This window comes from Stegostoma tigrinum, chromosome 10 (assembly GCF_030684315.1).
Source record: "Stegostoma tigrinum isolate sSteTig4 chromosome 10, sSteTig4.hap1, whole genome shotgun sequence".
Taxonomy (NCBI): Eukaryota; Metazoa; Chordata; class Chondrichthyes; order Orectolobiformes; family Stegostomatidae; genus Stegostoma; species Stegostoma tigrinum.
In genome coordinates this window covers 65,288,904-65,308,874 of record NC_081363.1, presented here as the reverse complement: position 1 = coordinate 65,308,874, position 19,971 = coordinate 65,288,904, and the positions used below count along the sequence as shown (strand labels likewise).

Sequence of the window (19,971 nt, the reverse complement as noted above, 5' to 3'; positions counted from 1 at the left end):
AAATGAATCTGGGTCATTAACAAAGTTGCTGCAAAATTGAACTATGGTTAACACCAATGACGCCTCAAGTTGTTTATGTTAAGGCAGGATGTTGCATATGTTCATAATCATTGATTTTTCACAAAGCAAAGTCAAATTTGTTTAATTATTTTTCTGGTAATTTGTTGCTAAGCTATCTGCTTACATTAGTACAACTTCGTATTTATATTGTCCCCTGAACATACTCATTGCCTAGAGACATTTTGTTGTAATCATGAAAAATGGACCACAGAAAGCTCTGCAATAGGATGGTTAGTGAAAAGCTTGGGTAAAGAGATCAGTTTGAAGAAGGACTTTTTTAAAATGTCATTTACTGTTGAAATCAACAGAAGTGTTGGTTAGCTTCATGTTGTATTTTACTGATCTATATTAAGCACTACCGTTTGTATTTAAAAGGAGCTGTTGTACTTTAGATGCCAAATGTACTTCTGCCTTCAGTGCATTTTAGCTTCCACCTTGTACTGAAATGAGAGAAAGAAGATGCTCTTCTTTGGATGAGATGTGGTTATTTATTATGGTTCTACATGGAATTGCACCAGTAAGTATTTTTTTACGTGTGAAAACTGTTTCAAATTGAGAATAATTTGGTCCCTGATTACACCCTACCACATTCCAAATGCTGAAGGCAAGCTTTCACTATCACTAGGATGCTTTACTTACCAAAATGTAATTAACTTTGATAGAAATTATTTCGGTTTTGATGGGTTTCTCTCCCTCCCCTTCTCGTGCTATTAGCTTCCATGGGATATATTTGTTAAAACTGGAGTAAATGTAAATGGAATTGGACATTTTTTTTGGTTCTAGTTTTGTGGGGGTGGGGAGGGGAGTCAGTTAAGTAAATGATCTCATGCACACAGATTGTGAACAGGAAAAGAAAGCTGCCGACTGTTTGCGTGTATAGAACTGGGAGCTGCCCCGTGCACCATCTATGCCAGGTTTCTGGCAGGAAAAGAATGCTTTTTAAAGTTAATAAACTGAAGGATGCCGGGGCAGGAGGCTGTCGGCAAAGCAGCGTAACCTGCACAAATGAGCTCTAATTCAACTTAATGGGCAAATCTCCAAAAAGGCAGGGAAGCCTATGTTAATTTCAACTGCAGGCTTGGATGAGCAGCTTTACACAATTCTGTGCTATTTACCCTCTTTCCTCCCTTACCCTCCCTGCCTGATGGAAATCAGGAGTATCATGTTTCTAGAGCCTGGGGTTATTATGTTATTTGGGCAGGTCAAGGAGCTGGCACAGTTCCAACCTACCTGCAGCTGTGAGCTCAGTTAAGCTGCAGTGCATATATATTAAAAAAAACATCTGTTTTTTTTAGAAAAGTGCCCTGCAAGTGGAGTCAATTGTTAATTCTGGGAATGCTTGGTTTATTTTAGAGCTTGCCACTATTTTTTTGGAAACAGTTGGAAAATCCCTCTCTCTTGCATCTTGGAAAAACAACAAACTGAACGTGGGCATCAAGGAAGTATCATGATTGTTGCCCACGGGACTCTTCCTTTATAAAGTGAGGTCTTGTACACTTTAAAACAATGACTCCACCAGAGAACAGGCCTATTTTTAGATACTCTTATTCTTGGAGCTCTGTAGCATATCCTATTTAAGGGGCTATAGTCCATATATAGATTTGCATTTTACAAGAGGAGAGAAAAAAGACACTGACATCTACGGCTCACTGCTTCTTCCAACCTCTGTTCCTCTTTCTCATTCCCAAAGTCATCTGCCGAGACTCAGTTGATTTATTAATTTTACGGTTGTGTTTTGATAGACAAGTATTTATTATCAGTGCATGTATCGGTACAGCCACTAGTACTCCACAGGCACACACAATGGAGTAAAATCTGTCCAGTCTGTCAGAATGTCTTTTGCCCTAGCCTTGGGCTAAATAGTAGGTAAAGTTGTCCTGCTTGTCTAGAAAACTGATAACTGGGATGTAGCCAACTGCTGCCACTCAAGACCCTTTAGATATACAAAATGATTTGATTCTAAAACAGTGCTCCCATCTGTACTGCCAGCACTACTTTCTGTTGCAGGAAGTCCAGCAACAAAATTGCAGCCTGTTCAATTTGCTTATGATCAGCCTTGGCTTTAAAGTTTGAAGCAACGTTTAAGCGAGGAGTGAGGGACAGAGTGTTAGCAAAACAGGGGTAAAATTAGTGAGATTAATGCTAAATGAGGTTATGCACCTTAATTGGGTGAGAGTGAAAAGAACAGATGCTCAATTTTGAGAAAAACCTGCCCAATTTAGTTCTTGAGCCTTAAATAGTGAGTTCGGAATCTTGCCCTTGAGTGGTGGCAAGCTCATTGCCAGCATTTGCAGCTCATAAATATCCCAGATAACAAGGTGTAGAGCTGGATGCACACAGCAGTCCAAGCAGCATCAGAGGAGCAGGAAGGCTGACGTTTTGGGCCGAAACCCTCCCCTAGAAATGGGGGAGGGGAAGAGGGTTCTGAAATAAATAGGGAGAGAGGGGAGGCAGATAGAAGATGGACAAAGGAGAGGACAGGTGGAGAGGGGACAGACAGGTCAAAGAACCAAGCGTAGATTCGCACTAAACAACTGCACCTCCCAGTCACGAACCATTTCAACTCCACCTCCCATTCCTAAGATGACATGTCCATCTTGGGCCTCCTGCAGTGCCACAACAATGCCACCCGAAGGTTGCAGAAACAGCAACTCATGTTCCACTTGGGAACCCTGCAGCCCAATGGTATCAATATGGACTTCACAAGCTTCAAAATCTCCCCTCCCCCTACTGCATCCCAAAACCAGTCCAGCTTTGCCCTGTCTCCCTAACCTGTCCTTTCTCCCACCTATCCACTCCTCCCACCTCAAGCCCCACTCCCATGTCCTCCCTACTAACCTCATCCTGCCTCCTTGACCTGTCTGTCCTCCTTGGGCCGACCTTTCTCCTCCCTAACTCCCCACCTACACTCAACTTTACTGGATCCATCCCCACCTCTTTGACTTGTCTGTCTCCTCTCCACCTATATTCTCCTCTATCCATCTTCTGTCTGCCTCCCTCCTCTCCCTAGTTATTTCACAACCCCCTTCCCCTCCCCCATTTCTGAAGAAGTGCCTAGGCCCGAAACGTGAGCTTTCCTGCTCCTCTGAAGCTGCTTGGCCTGCTGTGTTCGTCCAGCTCTACACCTTGTTATCTCAGATTCTCCAGCATCTGGGGCGGGCACGGTGGCTCAGTGGTTAGCACTGCAGCCTCACAGTGCCAGGGACCGGAGTTCAATTCCAGCCTCAGGTAACTGTGTGTGCAGAGTTTGCACATTCTCCCCGTGTCAGCGTGGGTTTCCTCCGGGTGCTCTGGTTTCCTCCCACAGTCCAAAGATATGCAGGCTAGGTGGATTGGCCATGCTAAATTGCCCGTAGTGTTCAGGGGTGTGTGGGCTATAGGGGGATAGGTCTGGGTGGGATGGTCCAAGTGGCGGTGTGGACTTGTTGGGCCAAAGGACCTGTTTCCACACTGTAGGGAATCTAACCTAATCTCTAATCTAATCTGCAGTTCCTACTAACTCATAAGCATCATTACCTGCTGTCCTAATATCGTACTTCCGATTCTCCTTTCCTTATAATATCGTACTTCCGATTCTCCTTTCCTTAATTGAGAAATTAAAACAGGATGAGTAGCTGATAACTTGGCACTTCAGCAGCTTGAGAAATGGCTGTGTAATGTGTCTCCAAATGGAACAGCTTCTTCCGCACAAGGTGCTTCCACTGTCAATGCAAATGGACCCTTCAACCATGCAACCTGGCATGGGCAAAACAGCAGCCTCACACAATCTCATGTTTACTCTCAAATTAACTCACACCACTTTCGTGCATCAACTCTATCCTTTAAAACAGAAAGACAACTCGGATTACATGCTCCTGACCGTTTGCTTTGTACTCATTGACAGCTAAGCATCTCATGGCATCCACTTTGAAGCTGAGTTGCTGACTACTGGCCACTGCTAAAGGGCTAAGTTAGGCAGACAATCTCTGTGGTTCAGCCTGAAATTTAGTGCAGAAGGGGTGGCAGGCAGATTGTAGCATATGGGAGCACAGAAGAGGTAAACATATTAGATAGACATGGAATCCACTTGAAGCCAATGTTTCTGTGTGCAAGTCAAATAGAACAGTGCTCAGTAGGGTGAGGGTGGACTACAGTCAGTCAGCAGGTACTGCCATAGTCAGTCAAGGGCTGAACTGATTATAGTTCAGGGATTGGGCCACAGTTAGTCTAACAAGCCAAGTCCAAGCAGTCTGGGGTTAGTAGGTGGGTCAGGTGGGGTTCTGTTGAGAGATTTGATTTTGGAGAGTAGATCATGGTCAATTAGAGCTGTCTTGCTAATTCATTACTGGGAAACTGTATCAGTAACAGTGTTTGGTTGCAAATAGTCAGGAAGAAGTCCATGGCGTCCTGAGGAAAACAAACACATCCAGTCTAGTGATGGGTTTCACCTTCAGAGAAGTCTCATTACAGATGGCCAGGTGGGATTTCATTGGCAGTCGCAGCTTTTGAAATGTGGAGAGATGGGGGAGATCAGGTAGTATATGGTTACTCTAGTTTCTACCTGGGGAGGCTGAAGGGTTCTGGGGATAAAGTGGGCAAATTAATAGTGACGGAAAGTGGCCCAACTGAAATGGTGGGGGTGGAGTACTGCTGAGGATCATTGGAACCAGAGAGAGAACCATCAAGGAGATGCAGTCAAGTGATTAGTCTCCGAGTATCAGCTACTCTGAAGTTGGGTTTCTCATTGTGGTAATGATAGTGCCAGCAATGTGTCAGGATATCCCACTCCATCGTATCAGATCGACCTGCTGTTGGAGGAGGAATTGTGTTGATAAGGACTGGTATCAATCCAAGATGTTGAGATTTTCCAATGTTGGGATCTTGTGGTGTCTGTATCTCTGGCCAGAAGGTCTGGTTTCAGGTGCTATCTATCCTGGAGATGTGCCATAACATGGCTAAACAGATTGATTAAAGGTAAGAATAAAATGGTTTTACTTGCTGCTTGGCCAAGACCCTCATAGGTAAAGTTCAAGGATCCATGATATCTGAAGCTATTTGCCATTAAAGAATCTGTTGCTTATGAGTGATAATCAGCGTTGGGTGATTTTGACTTATTGCATTCTTGGCTTGCTTGAAGGGGATGTTCCTCATCCCTCTCATGGTGTGACTTAGTAGAGAAAATATGGTACTACCTAACCTTGTGAATGCAGGAGATCATTGAATTTTTTCTGGCACTGCTGGCTGTCCCTCTCGGACACAGGATACCACAGTACTACTAGTACACAGTAGTTGGCCAGTACTACTAATTCTTTCCAGGCAATTTGGGTGTGTTGGCTCTGTTTCTGTGGTTGGATGGGAAGAGGACAGGCATTTTGTGCATCATACAATCCACCAGCACGTTAAGATCTTTCTCCAGGAAACAGGGAATGAGCTTTGTTTTCTTCTGTGAAGATATGCTCACAGTTTAGAGATGAGCATCGCAGTGTGAATGATTTGTTCCTAGCCTGCAACATCACAAGTGGTATTGAGCTGGGCATTAATTACGACATCAGAAGTTTTGTAGTCACAAGGTTCCAGTATATATTTGCATCTTACTTGCTATGAGTTTTAATGAGAAATGTACCCAACATCTTAGTTACTTAATTTATGAAAAAACCTAACAGATATGGCAGAGCTGATATCAATAGACAATAGACAATAGACAATAGGTGCTGGAGTAGGCCATTCGGCCCTTCGAGCCAGCACCACCATTCATTATGATCATGGCTGATCATCCACAATCAGTACCCTGTTCCTGCCTTATCCCCATAACCCTTGATTCCACTATCTTTAAGAGCTCTATCTATCTCTTTCTTGAAAGCATCCAGAGAGTTAGCCTCCACTGCTTTCTGGGGCAGACCATTCCATATATCCACCACTCTCTCGGTGAAGAAGTTTTTCCTCAACTCTGTTCTAAATGGCCTATCCCTAAAAAACTGTCCTCCGGTCCTGGATTCACCCATCAGCGGAAACATGCTTCCTGCCTCCACAGTGTCCAATCCCTTAATAATCTTATATGTCTCAATCAGATCTCCTCTCATCCTTCTAAACTCAAGAGTATACAAGCCCAGTCGCTCCAATCTTTCAACACATGATAGAACCGCCATTCCGGGAATTGACCTCGTGAACCTACGCTGCACTCCCTCAATAGCAAGAATGCCCTTCCTCAAATTGGGAGACCAAAACTGCACACAATACTCCAGGTGCGGTCTCACCAGGGCCCTGCACAGCTGCAGAAGGGCCTCTTTGCTCCTATACTCAATTCCTCTTGTGATGAAGGCCAGCAAGCTATTAGCTTTCTTCACTACCTGCTGTACCTGCATGCTTGCTTTCATTGACTGATGTACAAGAACACCTAGATCTTGTTGTACTTCCCCATTACCTAACTTGACTCCATTTAGATAGTAATCTGCCTTCCTGTTCTTGCCACCAAAGTGGATAACCACACATTTATCCACATTAAACTGTGTCTGCCATGCATCCGTCCACTCACCTAGTCTGTCCAAGTCACCATGTATTCTAATAACATCCTCCTCACATTTCACACTGCCACCCAACTTTGTGTCATCAGCAAATTTGCTAATATTACTTCTAATGCCTTCGTCTATATCATTAATATATATCGTAAACAGCTGCGGTCCCAGCACCGAACCTTGTGGTACCCCACTGGTCACTGCCTGCCATTCCGAAAGGGACCCGTTTATCACTACTCTTTGCTTCCTGTCAGCCAGCCAATTTTCAATCTAACTCAGTATTTTGCCCCCAATACCATGTGCCCCAATTTTGTTCACCAATCTCCTATGTGGGACTTTATCAAAGGCTTTCTGAAAGTCCAGGTACACTACATCCACTAGCTCTCCCTTATCCATCTTAATAGTACATGCTCAAAACATTCCAGAAGATTAGTCAAGCACGATACCATAAAAGTTACTTACCACCACTTTTTATTTGAATGTGGGAAAATTCAGCCCAAAACGTTGTTCATGTAGACACAGTTAGATCTACAGAGAACCCCTTGAAATTCCATATAAGCCTGTGTTAAGCAATGGTCAATGTGCATTAAATATGACAATACTGTAACAAGAACAAGCTATCAAATGTAATATTATTCCACTGTATTACCTCAATAAATTATAACTTCAGTTGTTTCAAAGCTACAGCTGTTTTTACTTTAAAATTGTTGAGGGTATTGGATAAATATGCTATTCAACGTTACAATTTTACATTCTACAGCTAGGATTAATAATGGCATATTCTGATAGTGTCATATAGCTATTAATGTTTCGTCATTAGGACCATGAGCTTGCATTACTGGTTTGCACCTCAAGTCTAAGTGCATCTGTAGTTTGCACACTTGGCTAAAGCAACATGTGCTAGATTAAAATAAAAACATAGTTAAAAGCTTGTCACAATATCTGCGATTCACAAGCTTTTTTTAAAGCTATCATATTTTACAGAAAACTTTCCCCTCTGGAACACACCCTTAGGTAGTACAGGATCACAATAGGTCCGTGCACCCAGCTAAGAGTTTTCGGACAGACACGAAGGTTAAAGGGTTTTCCTGACTGTTTTTCTTCCTGTTCTACTTATTCCATATGCCTGCCTGCACTCCTGTTGCTGGCTGATTTTATTTCAGGAGCTTCATTGTGGTTCTCCCATTGCAAACCCCTCAGTGAAGGCTACAAGTACCTTTTTAAAGGAGCATATCTTAATCTGCTGTCAATCACTACTACCTTAACAGGACGTGATATATTAATCCTATGATTTGTATTCATTCTACTAGCAGCAGGAGTAAAAGTCAAATATATATACTTAACCTCCCAGTTCACATTATTTGTACACAGCCTTCTCTTCAAAGAAGGGACCTACGTTTTTGTTTCACCAATCCTTGTCATGTGATTGGTATGTTTACATCAAAGAAAGAACTTTACAATAGGCATCTGAGTCTGTCGCAGTCTGATTGTGAAGGTTTATAAAAAGGCTTCTATTGTCACTATAAATCCCAGCACAGAAATCAGGCAAACATGTCAAGTGGGCCAGGTGCTCTGAGAAGCCAAGGCAAGTATGGTCATGGGAGGGGAAATTGGAGACAGACTTGCCGAGGAAGAATTCAAGTCAGACCCAATTGGGAAACAAAAATTGATGGCCAATAGCAGTGGGAGGACTAAATACAATTGTCTGTTCTTTAAAAGTTTACCAATTATGTCCTGTGATTTTAAAATGGCGTCTTGTTCCTGTGCCATTTGGCTTGCTTGCAGCATCCTGTGCAAATGAACACCTGGCTCTGAATCCGGTGTGTGTTATTTTTGTATAAAAGAAATCATTTCCACATATAAATTCAGACTTACGCAGTCTTGCTTTGTGCAAAAGCGATGTATTTATCCCTCGGTTGCTGGTGTGACAGGATGCAATCTTTCAATCCTGCCGTTTAACTCATTGACGCAAAACAAAAATCACAAATGATAGATAATGAATAGCAACTTAACCAAGACCTACTAACTAAAGCATTCCTCAGAAAAAAAAAGTTAATACCGCTTCCTCCTAAAGTCACTTTGGTCTATGTTCCATTCAAATTGGAGGTTGCTTCCCTGGTGTCAATTAACATTGCTCCTGATCTGAGTGCCGAGAGTTGACTGAAAACAAGCTGAAGAGACTTGGAAATCTTTTCAAGGTCTACTTGTGGAAACATGCCTTTTTTTATTGCTTCACTGAATGACATCTCAGATTGAGACTGGTGAACACAGGAACAAACCATTCACCTCTTTCTTAAAACTTCTTCTCTTTGATTACCATCATGAAAGCATATTCCACATGGATCACCAAAGCAATTGATATTGCTAGATATTCACAAAATAGGACATATTTTCCTCAATAGCACGGACAGCCAGAATGAGATTTTACCTTCCTGACACAATTGTAATGTAAATGAACAATTAAAAATTCAGTATGGACGCAGCATGTTGTTAAAATGGTAATGAGATAGTTAATTAGGCTTGTATAAGCAATTAAACTAAAGTATTTTACATTTTTGTGTTTATAACCATCCTCATTATTGATACTTTAAGTGAATTAATTCTTTGGATTGAATTTAATTGCGCTGGGAACAGTGAACCTTCAATGTTTATCCTTTTGAAAAGAAAGACTTAAACTAGTATATGACTTATGAATTATCAGGTCATTTTCATGTGCTGCAGAAGTTCTTCATTCGCTGCTCGTCACTGATTATCATCCCGGTGTCACAGACTTTGAGAGATTAGGGTTTAGTTTTCCATCCTCAAATTCATGCACAAAGTCAAAAGAAACCACTCCCAAGACTGACCACCTGTGCTCACAATCCTTTCCTGGCAGCCACCCTTTGAAGGAATAAATCATGCTGGAGGTTTCCTTGGAGACAAAGTTTCACAAGCAGCATTTCAGAGGGTTACAGTTGATAGAGCCCCTTGGGGAGAAAAGGCTTCCAATAAAGTGTCTGAGCAGAGAATGTAACCATTCCTGCCAGAGGGCTGCACACGGGGTCATGGAGACTCTGGTTCTGGAAGGTCCTCCTTACCCTGAGCAGCCGGCTGCAGGAAGGCAGTCTCCATGGAGTTGACGGCCTCCGAACGTGGTGGAGGACAATCACACCCCTATCAAAATGGTGGTGGCACAACAACACTTTAAAGTGTCTGTCAACCCACATTTAGTTGATATGTTCTCTCAGGTTGGAAGTAAATGGCGAGGTTCAGCTGACGCATCACCTTGCCCCATTTCCCGTGCTCCTCTGCCCTCCACCTCCAGGGCAAGGAAAATCTAGTCCAAAGTGCATTTGTATCTCACCCAGGGTATAGTAGTTTTTTTTACTGAAGGTTTTGTTTTTTTTTCTAAATCTAGTGGATTTGTTTCACAGATGAATGTAAGATGCAGTGACCTGAACGTTCTATGAGTCCTTTCATAAACTTTACGCTGTGCCACTGCAAAGGGAATAAAAATGACGTGATGTGGGCACACAAGTGGAAGGAATTTGGATGGGGGTGAAGTGTGGCATCAGATATTGTGCCACAATTTTCTTTTTTGTCATTTGTTGGGATCATGGACAGTCTCTGGCAAGGCAGCTGTTTATTGGCCAGCCTGAGGTACCCATGAGAAGACGATGATAGTCATCTTCTTGAACTGCTTTCAAAGGACTTGATATAAGTTGCTTACTGGGCCACAATAGAGGGCAGTTAGTGTACATGTTGCTAGGAGTCTGGAGAACTTCTAATTAATAGTGAACATAGATCACTACTTTCCTTCTCTAAAGTAAAACAGTGCTTTGATTGTATGATTAAACATGTTTCATGGGAGGACGCTTTTCGTGATGCTACTTTTTATTTCCACATTTTTAAAAAAGTCTGAAACATGGTGAAAATTTGATTAATTTTTCTCAGATCAAACTATTACAGTCACAACAAACTAATAATTTTTTTTACATTAATTCATGAATGCTTTTCTGATTCTAATTATGATTTAAAAGACAGCTGGAGAATAGATGAAGGATTTATAATGACAATTAAAAATATTACTTTGATCCAGGATTAACTTAATAGCAGCAACAAAAACAGTCGATAATAGGGCAAGGTACTAACTAAAACAATTTAACTGTGATTAACTTATGTCTTTCTCACAAATACCTAGTGTCAGACAGCTTCTGAAGAATAGTTCTTGAACAGCTAGTTAATTTTATGTTCCACTTTGCATAACTTAATTGTAAGTAACATGGCAATATGAATTAAAAACATTTTAATGGTGTAGAAATTTCATACGGTGGAAATGTAACTAAAATAATCCACATTTATTCAAGGTGCCCAAGGGAATTTATGAAATTTTCCACTAGGTCAGAGTTTTACTGATCTCTCCACAGATGACAGAGATTCTTGGCTGAGTTTTAGATATGCATTAAGCTTTTGTAATCCTGCTTCAGGCAGTAGCAGTAAAGTTAAACAATCACTGATTGACTTTTATTAGCTCTGATTTTTCAGCCTGATAGGCTCAGGCGCACAGCTTGATGGACAGGTTTTTGTCAGACATCCAAGTTAAGGCCTTTGTAGATGACAAACACGGAAACAGTCTGCAGTGATCCTGTTTGGAGTTTGCTTGTGTGTTTTGATAATATTTGTTGTCTTTGCAATGGCTGCCTGCTGACTTAAAAGCTTATGACGGCGATAAGAAAAGGATGTTTATACCACTAATTTATGCTGTTTTTACTGTGGAAGTTTAATTCAAGCAATCTTTATCAAAAGCTGTTAAAAAAGTATTAGATATGCAAAATTGAGTAAAGCATTTTTGAAGGTTTCCATGAAATACCAACTTTCAAAAACACACAGAACATATTTCACTCTATTTGTAACTTCATTCCAATTTTGATTAAGCTAGTATGTATGAGGTCTTCAGGGTGATGGCCGGAAGCAATTACTGATGTACTGAAATAGGAAGCACTTTACCTCTGTGAAATCCTACAGTTTTAGGTTGCCATGTTACTGTATATAGAAACTGAAGTCAGCACAAATTACTTCCTGCAATAGCGGTTCCTGAATACAAACTCCATATTCTTTAAGACCCTCGTAAACTGCTTTGTATACATTGAATATTAATACACCATCTGTTAGAGGTTTCTGTATGCTGCATCCATCTTTGCAATTACATTCTTATTCATTTTTAACTTCCACTTCTCACTTTGTTGTTTGTGTTTATATCCTATTTTTCTTTAATCCCTTGCAAAACTCTTCATTGACACTTTCTTCCTCTTTTTTTGTTTATAACTTCAATTTACTACAAGTTAATTTAGTTGAGGGGATGGTGGCTCCAGTGTATTGTACTGCCAATGCCTATGTTTTCGATGAAATATCTTCTCACCCATGTTTCCCATGTTTCTATTACTGCCATTGAGCAATGTTAGTGAATAAAGTGAATTATCCAAAGAGAGAATAAGCATTGGAAGAGTCATTTTTAGAGTATGTGTGCACATCCTGTTACTCATACTGATGTGTTGTTGGGAGCACTATGCTTGTCTAAACCCTCAGTTGTTAGTGGTAAGTGTTCCAAGGGCCCCTGATAATGTTAGCAAATGCCAATCATTTTGTTGAAGAGGAAGAGGGCATTTACTCCTCCTCAGAAAGGTACAATTGCACATGAGTATTTTAAATGCAAACAGATTTGTCTTGGGTTCTATGTTATTTAATGGTATTCAGGCTTTCAATGCAGGTACTTTTTGCTGACTTCCTGAAATGCAGTGTGGTAGTTTTTGTAAGATCTTTTTGTTTGATACGTGTAGGACAATGTGTGTTTGCACAGTGGCAGCGTGGCTACCTCCCACTTCAAGACTTATTGACCATGGAAAATGTATTAAAAATGTGGTCAGCTAAGTTGGTTATCACCTGTAAATCAGCCCATTATGTCTGATGGTAGGTGGTAACAACAGGAACCAAAATGCAGAAAACAAAGGCAGATCACTGCAATAATTTCCCAAGAATAATCATGGACCAGTTCAATGGAAGCCTATGGTTTCCAAGAAAATCCTTTTATATTGTGGCACCCAAAGAGAGAGAGAGAAAGAGAGAATCATTTCCAATGCATGACTGTTGAATGATTGGAATGTTTTAGAGCATATTTCATTGTTCAGAAATCTCAGGGAAATTGTTACAGGAGTATTTTTATTTCTTATTTTGTGTTGGTTTGCAAAATATGCCTGATTGTCAAATGCACCAGGAGCTCGGGCTTACTCAAGGAAGGTCATTTGATAACTCAAGGTATCGGAATATAGAGAGATAACAAGGTGTAGAGCTGGATGAACACAGCAGGTCAAGCAGCATCTTAGGAACAGGAAAGCTGATGTTTTGGGCCTCGACTCTTGATCAGAAAAAACATCATAACACTATGATTGTTGAATTAGCTTCAAAGTCCGAACTATTGGCACTTGAGATCTCTGTAACAATAACCTTACTGATAAATTACTAGAGAGAGACTGGTGCATTGTTCATTCTGTTCTTCAGCATTCTTTTTCATGTGGCCTTCCACATGCTAGTGCAAACCAACAGGAATGAAAGATATTGACGAGAATTAGAATGTGATACATTGTTTAGTAGGATACACTGTTCTGAAGTAACATCAAAAATATTTTTCAAGAATTGTTTAGTATCTTCTATATTTTATTAATGTATCAATTTCTCAAATTTAATCACCCAGGTATAAATGTTTATTCTTTTTATTATCATTTACATTGGCTTCTCTTCTCACTTCTGCATTATCATCTTTGGCATCTCAGAAATATCAATCCTTGCCTCTCTCTTATTTCCCACTTATATGCTGCTCCTTGATTACAGAGAGCATAGAATGGTTACTGCATAAAAGCCAGCCACATCCATGCTATTTTTCTGTAAGAGCTGCACAGTTTTTCACAGTCCCTCGTCTTTTCCATGCAGCCCCTGTCATTCTTTTCAGGTGCTTCTCCATCTCTCTGGTGAAAGCTAGCATTGAATCTGCGTCCTCCGCAGTCTCTGGCAACGCAGTCCAGATTTTGACTTTTCAATGTAAAATAAAGATTTTCCTAGTGTCACCTACGGTTCTTCTGCAAATCAATTTACATAGGTGTGCTCTAGTTCTTAAAGCTTCCTCTAACAGGAATAATCATTCTGTAATGATAATGTGCAGAACATCTATCCCAATTCTCCTTTCCAAGAACAACCTGAACTTCTCTAAACCCTCTATATAACTGAAGTTCCTCATCCCTGGAACTATTGTGAAACCTTTTCTGCACTATCTCTAATGTCTGAGCATCCTTGAAATTTTCCACATTCCTAAATGTGATGCCCAAGAGTTCAGCACAATGCTCCATTTGATACAGAAGCCAATGTTTATGAAGTTTACAGTAACTTGCTTACTCTTGTCATCTGAAGGTGAGATTTCCCTCTCCTTGCTGCAGCATGTACAATAGCAAACAATGTGGAAAAATTCAAAAGAATCTTACCACTGAGGAATATTTTTGATTTTTTGACACAAGCCTTAAATACTGCATTCAAATCTCACTATCAAGCTGTAACTACCTATTTTTATGTAACAACAGCACCCTAAAACCTCTCTCTACATTGTCTGTCTTTCTCTGTCTGTCTCTCTCTCTACATTCTTTCTCCTTATATTCTCTCTCTGTCTCTCTCTCTTCATTGTCTCTGTCTCTACATTGTGTGTCTCTCTTTCTACACTCTGTCTCTATGCTTCCACTGTTTCTTTTTGCATCCTCTCTCAATCTCTATGTTCTCGCTCGATACATTTTCTCTCTCTCTCAACATTCTCCCGCTGTCTCTACATTCTGCCTCTACATTGCCTGGCTATCTGTCTCTCCATTTCTCTCTACATTCTCTTTCTCTCTCTCTCTTTCTCTCTCAATATATTCCTTCTCTCTCCACATTCTCTCTCTCTACATTGTCTCTCTCTACATTCTCTCTATCTCTCCGCACTGTCTCTCTACATTTTCTCTTTTTCTCTCTGTCCGTCCATCTCTCCGTCTCTCTCTACTTTTGTCTCTATCTGTCTCACTGTCTCTCCATTCTCTCTCTGTCTACACACTCCCCCCTCTCTCTCTATACACTCTCTATCTTTCTCCCTCTACATTCTTTCTCTACTTTCATGTGTGTGGGCTTTGTAATATAATACAGTTTACATCACATTAGTAGATTAATGAGAATTTTTTTCTCCCATTTGTTAAAGTTATGATAATGATGATAAGTGGTGTGAATAACTTCTGTTGGAATAGCAGGCAGTCAGATAAATTGGTCACATTTGCTTGATTTGGATTTCACAAATTTTTTGATGGCTTCTGGAATACTGTGACATGATTATCAGTGCACGTATCTCTGTTAAGTCATGACAATAAAGAGAGAAAGTTGCAAACTAATAAAATTTCAGATATGATGAAAACAAATACAGATGTGACACAAGAATACTTTATAAAGAACATGTCCCAAAAGTCCCTGTGATATGGTATTGGACCTTCTTTTAACCAAAATGAAAAAGTCAGCTTTGGATGTTAGATTAAGCAGTTGACTGTTCATTGTATGACTGACTCAATACACAGAGTAAGCTTTGAGCATTTGAGCATTTGAAAATTACCTGGATGACTTCTTTTGGCTCCAACAGCCAGAATTTATTCCCCATTTCTAACTTCCCATAAGGTAGTTAAGAGTCAACCACATTGCTGTGAGTTGGAGTCATGTGCAGGCCAGACTTGGTAAGAAGGGATGATTTTCTTCATAAATAGTGGAAACCGTATGTGCTATGGTGGGATCCAAACTCATATCCCTAGAATATTAGCCTGGGATTTGGGATTACTAGACCAATGACTTCTATCACGAGATTGTATCCTCTCTCAGTCCGACCTCCAAGATGAACTGGAATTAGCATTTATTAATGAAAAGAGCCTGAAACTGTTTAACAAGATTTGTATATCCTGCTTGATTTGCACCATTATGAAAAGTTCACATATTGAAGTTTTTTTAAAAAATCGACTGCAATTAGCATTCAGTAGGCATCATTTAATCCAGATATGAAATGCACAAATGAACATATTTCAACAAGCTGCTTTGGCAGAGCTTAGGAGATGGATTTGCAACTAGACATGGAATTGGACAATTTTTTCTCTCTCTGTGTCTGTTTCAGGGAGTTAACAAGCAACTAATGACAAAGCAAATTGAAGAAACATCCAAACATCAAGAACTTAAAACAGATTGTTTGAATTCATTTACAGGATGTTGGTGTCACTGGCTAGGCCAGCATTTATTGGCGACAGGGCAGTTAAAAGTTAAGCACATTGCTATGGGTCTGAAGTCTCATGTAGTCCAGGCCAGTTAAGGATTGTAGATTTCCTTCTGTAAAGATTAGATGAACAAAATAAGTTTTTATGATGACTAACAATAGTCACCATTAAAGTAGCTTTTTATTTCAGATCTTTATTGAATTCAAATTTCACTACATACAATGGTGGGATTCAAACCCATGACCCCAGAACAGAAAAATGGGCTTCTAGCTTCTTAGTCTTTGCCCTGAGCTGTGAACTTTCTTTTCTCAAAATGTTGTCACTCAGAAACCTTGGAGTTTGCATCTTAAAATGGAGTTTCACTGTTTTATATAGATTACACTTAGAATGGCTTTGGTGTTAACTTTTCATGAATCATTGTCTCCTAAAACAAAGTCAACTGTGCTGAAATTCCCCATGGGAGATTCTTCCAATCTTTTTCTTCTTTCAGAAGCTTTTGAATTTTCAAACCTTCAAAAATCCATTGTGTCAATAAAAAGCAGCATGAAATTCTGAATGGATCTCTTTGTGGTTTTATTGAGATGACATACACGTCTCTTGCTTTTTGACTGGCTGAAGTGAATCAACAAGAATAACCCTCGCAGCTATTTTTTATATGCTGTGTCTATTTCTTTGAAGTCAAATTAGCATTTTTAAAATACGCAATGTTGTTATTACATCTTTGTACAGAAGATAGTATGAAATTCTTTACCACAGAGGGATGTCAACGTTGGCTTGTTAAGTATATTCAAGGCCACAATGGACAGATTTTGAACCAGTAAGGTGAACCCGTAAGGGTTATGGGGAAAAGTCAGGAAAGTGGAATTGAGGCTTATCATAAAGCCATGATTTCATTGAATGACAGAGCAAACTCAATGTGGTGAATGGTCTGCTTCTGTCTGCACATCTTATAGCAATCCTGTTTGACTTGTTATCTGTTTCTCAAACTGCTCTGCCTGCTTCAATGATTCCTGGACATGTACCCAAAGTCTCTCTGTTTTTCACCTCTTTTTGGAATTGTAAAATTCAGTTTATGTGGCTTTCTGCTTCTTTCTACTGGAATGTATTCTTTCACACGTTTCGGTTTTCAGTGTCAGTGAAATAGTGGTCTGTACATTCACAGGTAAGTGATGTAGGGATTTATGGAGTAAGTGCTGACAGATGTGTCCCATGGCTGTGAAGCCTAGAAGCAGGGGACATAGTTTCTGAATACAAGATAAGTCATTTAGGACTGACAGCAGAAGGAATGTCTGTACTCAGAGGGTGGTTAAGTTTTTGAATTCTTTATCCTCAGAGGTATAAGGAAGCTTTGTCATTAAGTCAATCCAAGACTAAACTTTGTAGATTCCCAATTACTAATGACATCAAGAGTTAATGGGATGGTATGAGAACATGGCTTTGAGGCTGATGATCAAACGTGATCTGACTCTTCCTATGGTCCTATCAAGGCTTCGTCTGAAATTTGCACATGTACACCGAAGACATCCAGCTGTACCTTACACTATCTCTGCCAGCATCTCCACTATTGATAAATTATCACAGAGATTCAGGAAAGAAAATAAATGTCAACTTTTTTTTGTTCCATGTGATTTGGGCATTGTGAGTAGTGCTCGTGTTTGTTCATCATTTGCTTAACTATTTTGGAGCATTTCAGGGTTGATCACATTACAGAAAGGGTTGGTTAGCTCAGCTGATTGGATGTCAGTTTTGCGATGCAGATGATGCCAATAGTGTGGTTCACTTCCTGCACCAGCTGAAGGACTCCCTTTCTCAAACTCTTCCCTTTGCCTGAGGCATGGTGACCCTTGGGATTAAATCACCACCAGTCATTTCTCTGTAAAGAGAGAGCATCCTTACAGTTCAGTATGATGACTTTACCTTTACATTGTTGTAGACTCACCTATAAACTGACCAGATGCAGACAGCAAATGTTGTTTCATAAAGGGGATTAATGAAACATATGTGTTTTAATAACAATAAATAATAATTTAATGTTCACCATTACTGACACAATTGTTCGATTTCAGATTTGTGAATTGAATTTAAATTCTATCAGCTGTCATGGTGGGATTTGCTGTCAGGATCTCTGCTATACTAAAACAACCACGACACCACTATCTCCTCAGTGTGAGAGCCAAAAAACAATGGTTCATTTTTGTTCATTTTTGGTAATTTTGTTTCCTTAGTCCTAGTAACAGTATGCATAAAGTTTCTGGGGGCTTTTTATTTTGCTCAAGGTAAAGAGGTATAAATTTTGTTTAAGTAGATATAGGTTAAATAATCCATTTCCATTTTCCTTCAAAAGAGATGGTTTTTGAATACTAATGTAGATTAAATACAGCTGCAATGTGTTGTGCCTATCTTACAATACCTTTGCTGTGCAGATAAACAAAACATCTGTTTGAATTTTCCGACTGGGGGATAATTTATAACTGTAAGTGCCAGTTTTATCTGATATCTCTTCTCAGGTTTGAAATCCATGCTTTTACCACATTTGGCACAGACCAAAGAATGGAGACATTCTCAGCTGATGATTTTTTGATTGACAGCTACATTGAGGTGGACCTGGATTGTTGCAGGCTGAGACCAATGTTTCTTTTTGTCTCATTGTAAGCGACAGCTCCATAACCAGCATCTTTCAATTACAGGTTTATACCTTTCTATTTGCACTGGGATCAACTGCATATAGTCTGTAACCAGTACAGAAATATTCTCATTTGAACATCCATTTTCAAGATTCCCTGTATCTAAAAAGATAAGGGAAAACTCCTTTCTCTCCTTGCAAGGTAATAAAGCTAACATGATAGGTAATAAAGCTAAAATTCTCATGTGTTTTCCATGGCCTTATCCTTCTGCTTTTCTCTAACCTCCTCTAGGTCAGCAACACATTGTGATCCCGGGTTTTTTCCAAACCTGCTACCATATGCATTCCTGATTTTACATTACTGCCAGAGGAAACAGTGCCTTCAGTTGCTTGAGTTGTAAGTGCTAGAATTTCTTCATTTTAAAGCTTTGCACCTTTTTTGTCCTCCATTAAGTGTTTAATGTTTTTACTAAGCTTTTAGTTAGCTGCCCTAATATCTACATTAGGTGGCTTGGTGTCAAATATTATCTTGTAACTTTTCTGCAAAGCAGCTTGTTTTCTTTTAATTCATAACTTGAACCTCTGCCAGATTTCAAGATGTTCATGCTGCCAGTTGATCAATGTACAATTCTGAGGAAATACCAAAGAACTGCAGATGCCGGAAATCGGAAATTTCCAGAGCAAATCAACTGGTCTGACAGCATCTGTGGAGAGAAAGTAGAGGTAAGAATAGTGTAGGTTAGATGGGCTTCAGATTGGTATGACAGGTCGGCTCAACGTCGAGGGCTGAAGGGCCTGTGCTGTGCTGTTATGTTCTATGTTCTGTGTTCTATGTAATGTTTCAAGTTCAGTTCTGAAGAAGGGTCACTGGACCCAAGATGTTAACTCTGCTTTATCTCCACAGCTGCTGCCAAACCTGTCAGCTTTTCCAATAATTTCTGATTTTGTGTATGAAGCTGAGGTTTTGCTGTTTGATCCCTGGCTCATTCCCTACTTAAAATAATTTATTTAGATATTAAGAAGCTAAAGGAACAATCCAGATCATAAGTGATGTGAGGAACAAATCCAGGAGAGGTTATTTGTATTGAAACTGATCAGAAACAGAGTACAAAACAGAGAATCAGGGATGAAATTATTGGTTTCCAACAACCATAGCTATCTTATTTTGTGCAAAGCATGGCTCCAACAAGTTCTGAACTTTCACCAATATCCATTGACTCCAATTTTGCCAGTCCTCCATGAAGTCACACTTGGTCAAATGCTACTTTGATGTCAAGGGCTGTTACTGTTGCATCCCCTTTTCCATGTTATAATCAAGGCTGTAACTAAGAGCCAAGTGTTCATGGCAGAACTTTATCCTATTTGGAGGAGAGGATATCATCTGAGAAATTTTCCACACTGTCAGGTACTGGAGCAGCTTGATTAGGGATACAGTTAGTTCTAGATCAAATATCTTCTCTGCAACTGCCAGAATATCAGGGTCCATATCCTTGCTGGATCCAGTGCA

The 19,971-nt window shown here is 39.9% G+C and overlaps 1 long non-coding RNA gene across 2 annotated transcripts in view; it reads left to right on the top strand.

Annotated features, from left to right (window-relative positions):
• Positions 1–476: 476 nt before the first annotated feature.
• LOC125455810 (uncharacterized) overlaps positions 477–19,971 on the top strand; it is a 30,876-nt gene continuing 11,381 nt past the window's right edge. Inside the window, exons 1-3 of one of the 2 annotated variants that reach the window (XR_007248317.2) lie at positions 477–577; positions 18,757–18,861; positions 19,054–19,187. This is a non-coding gene — a long non-coding RNA (uncharacterized LOC125455810). The remainder of the gene's footprint in view (positions 578–18,756; positions 18,862–19,053; positions 19,188–19,971) is intronic. The other variant, XR_009446291.1, reaches the window with a different exon arrangement.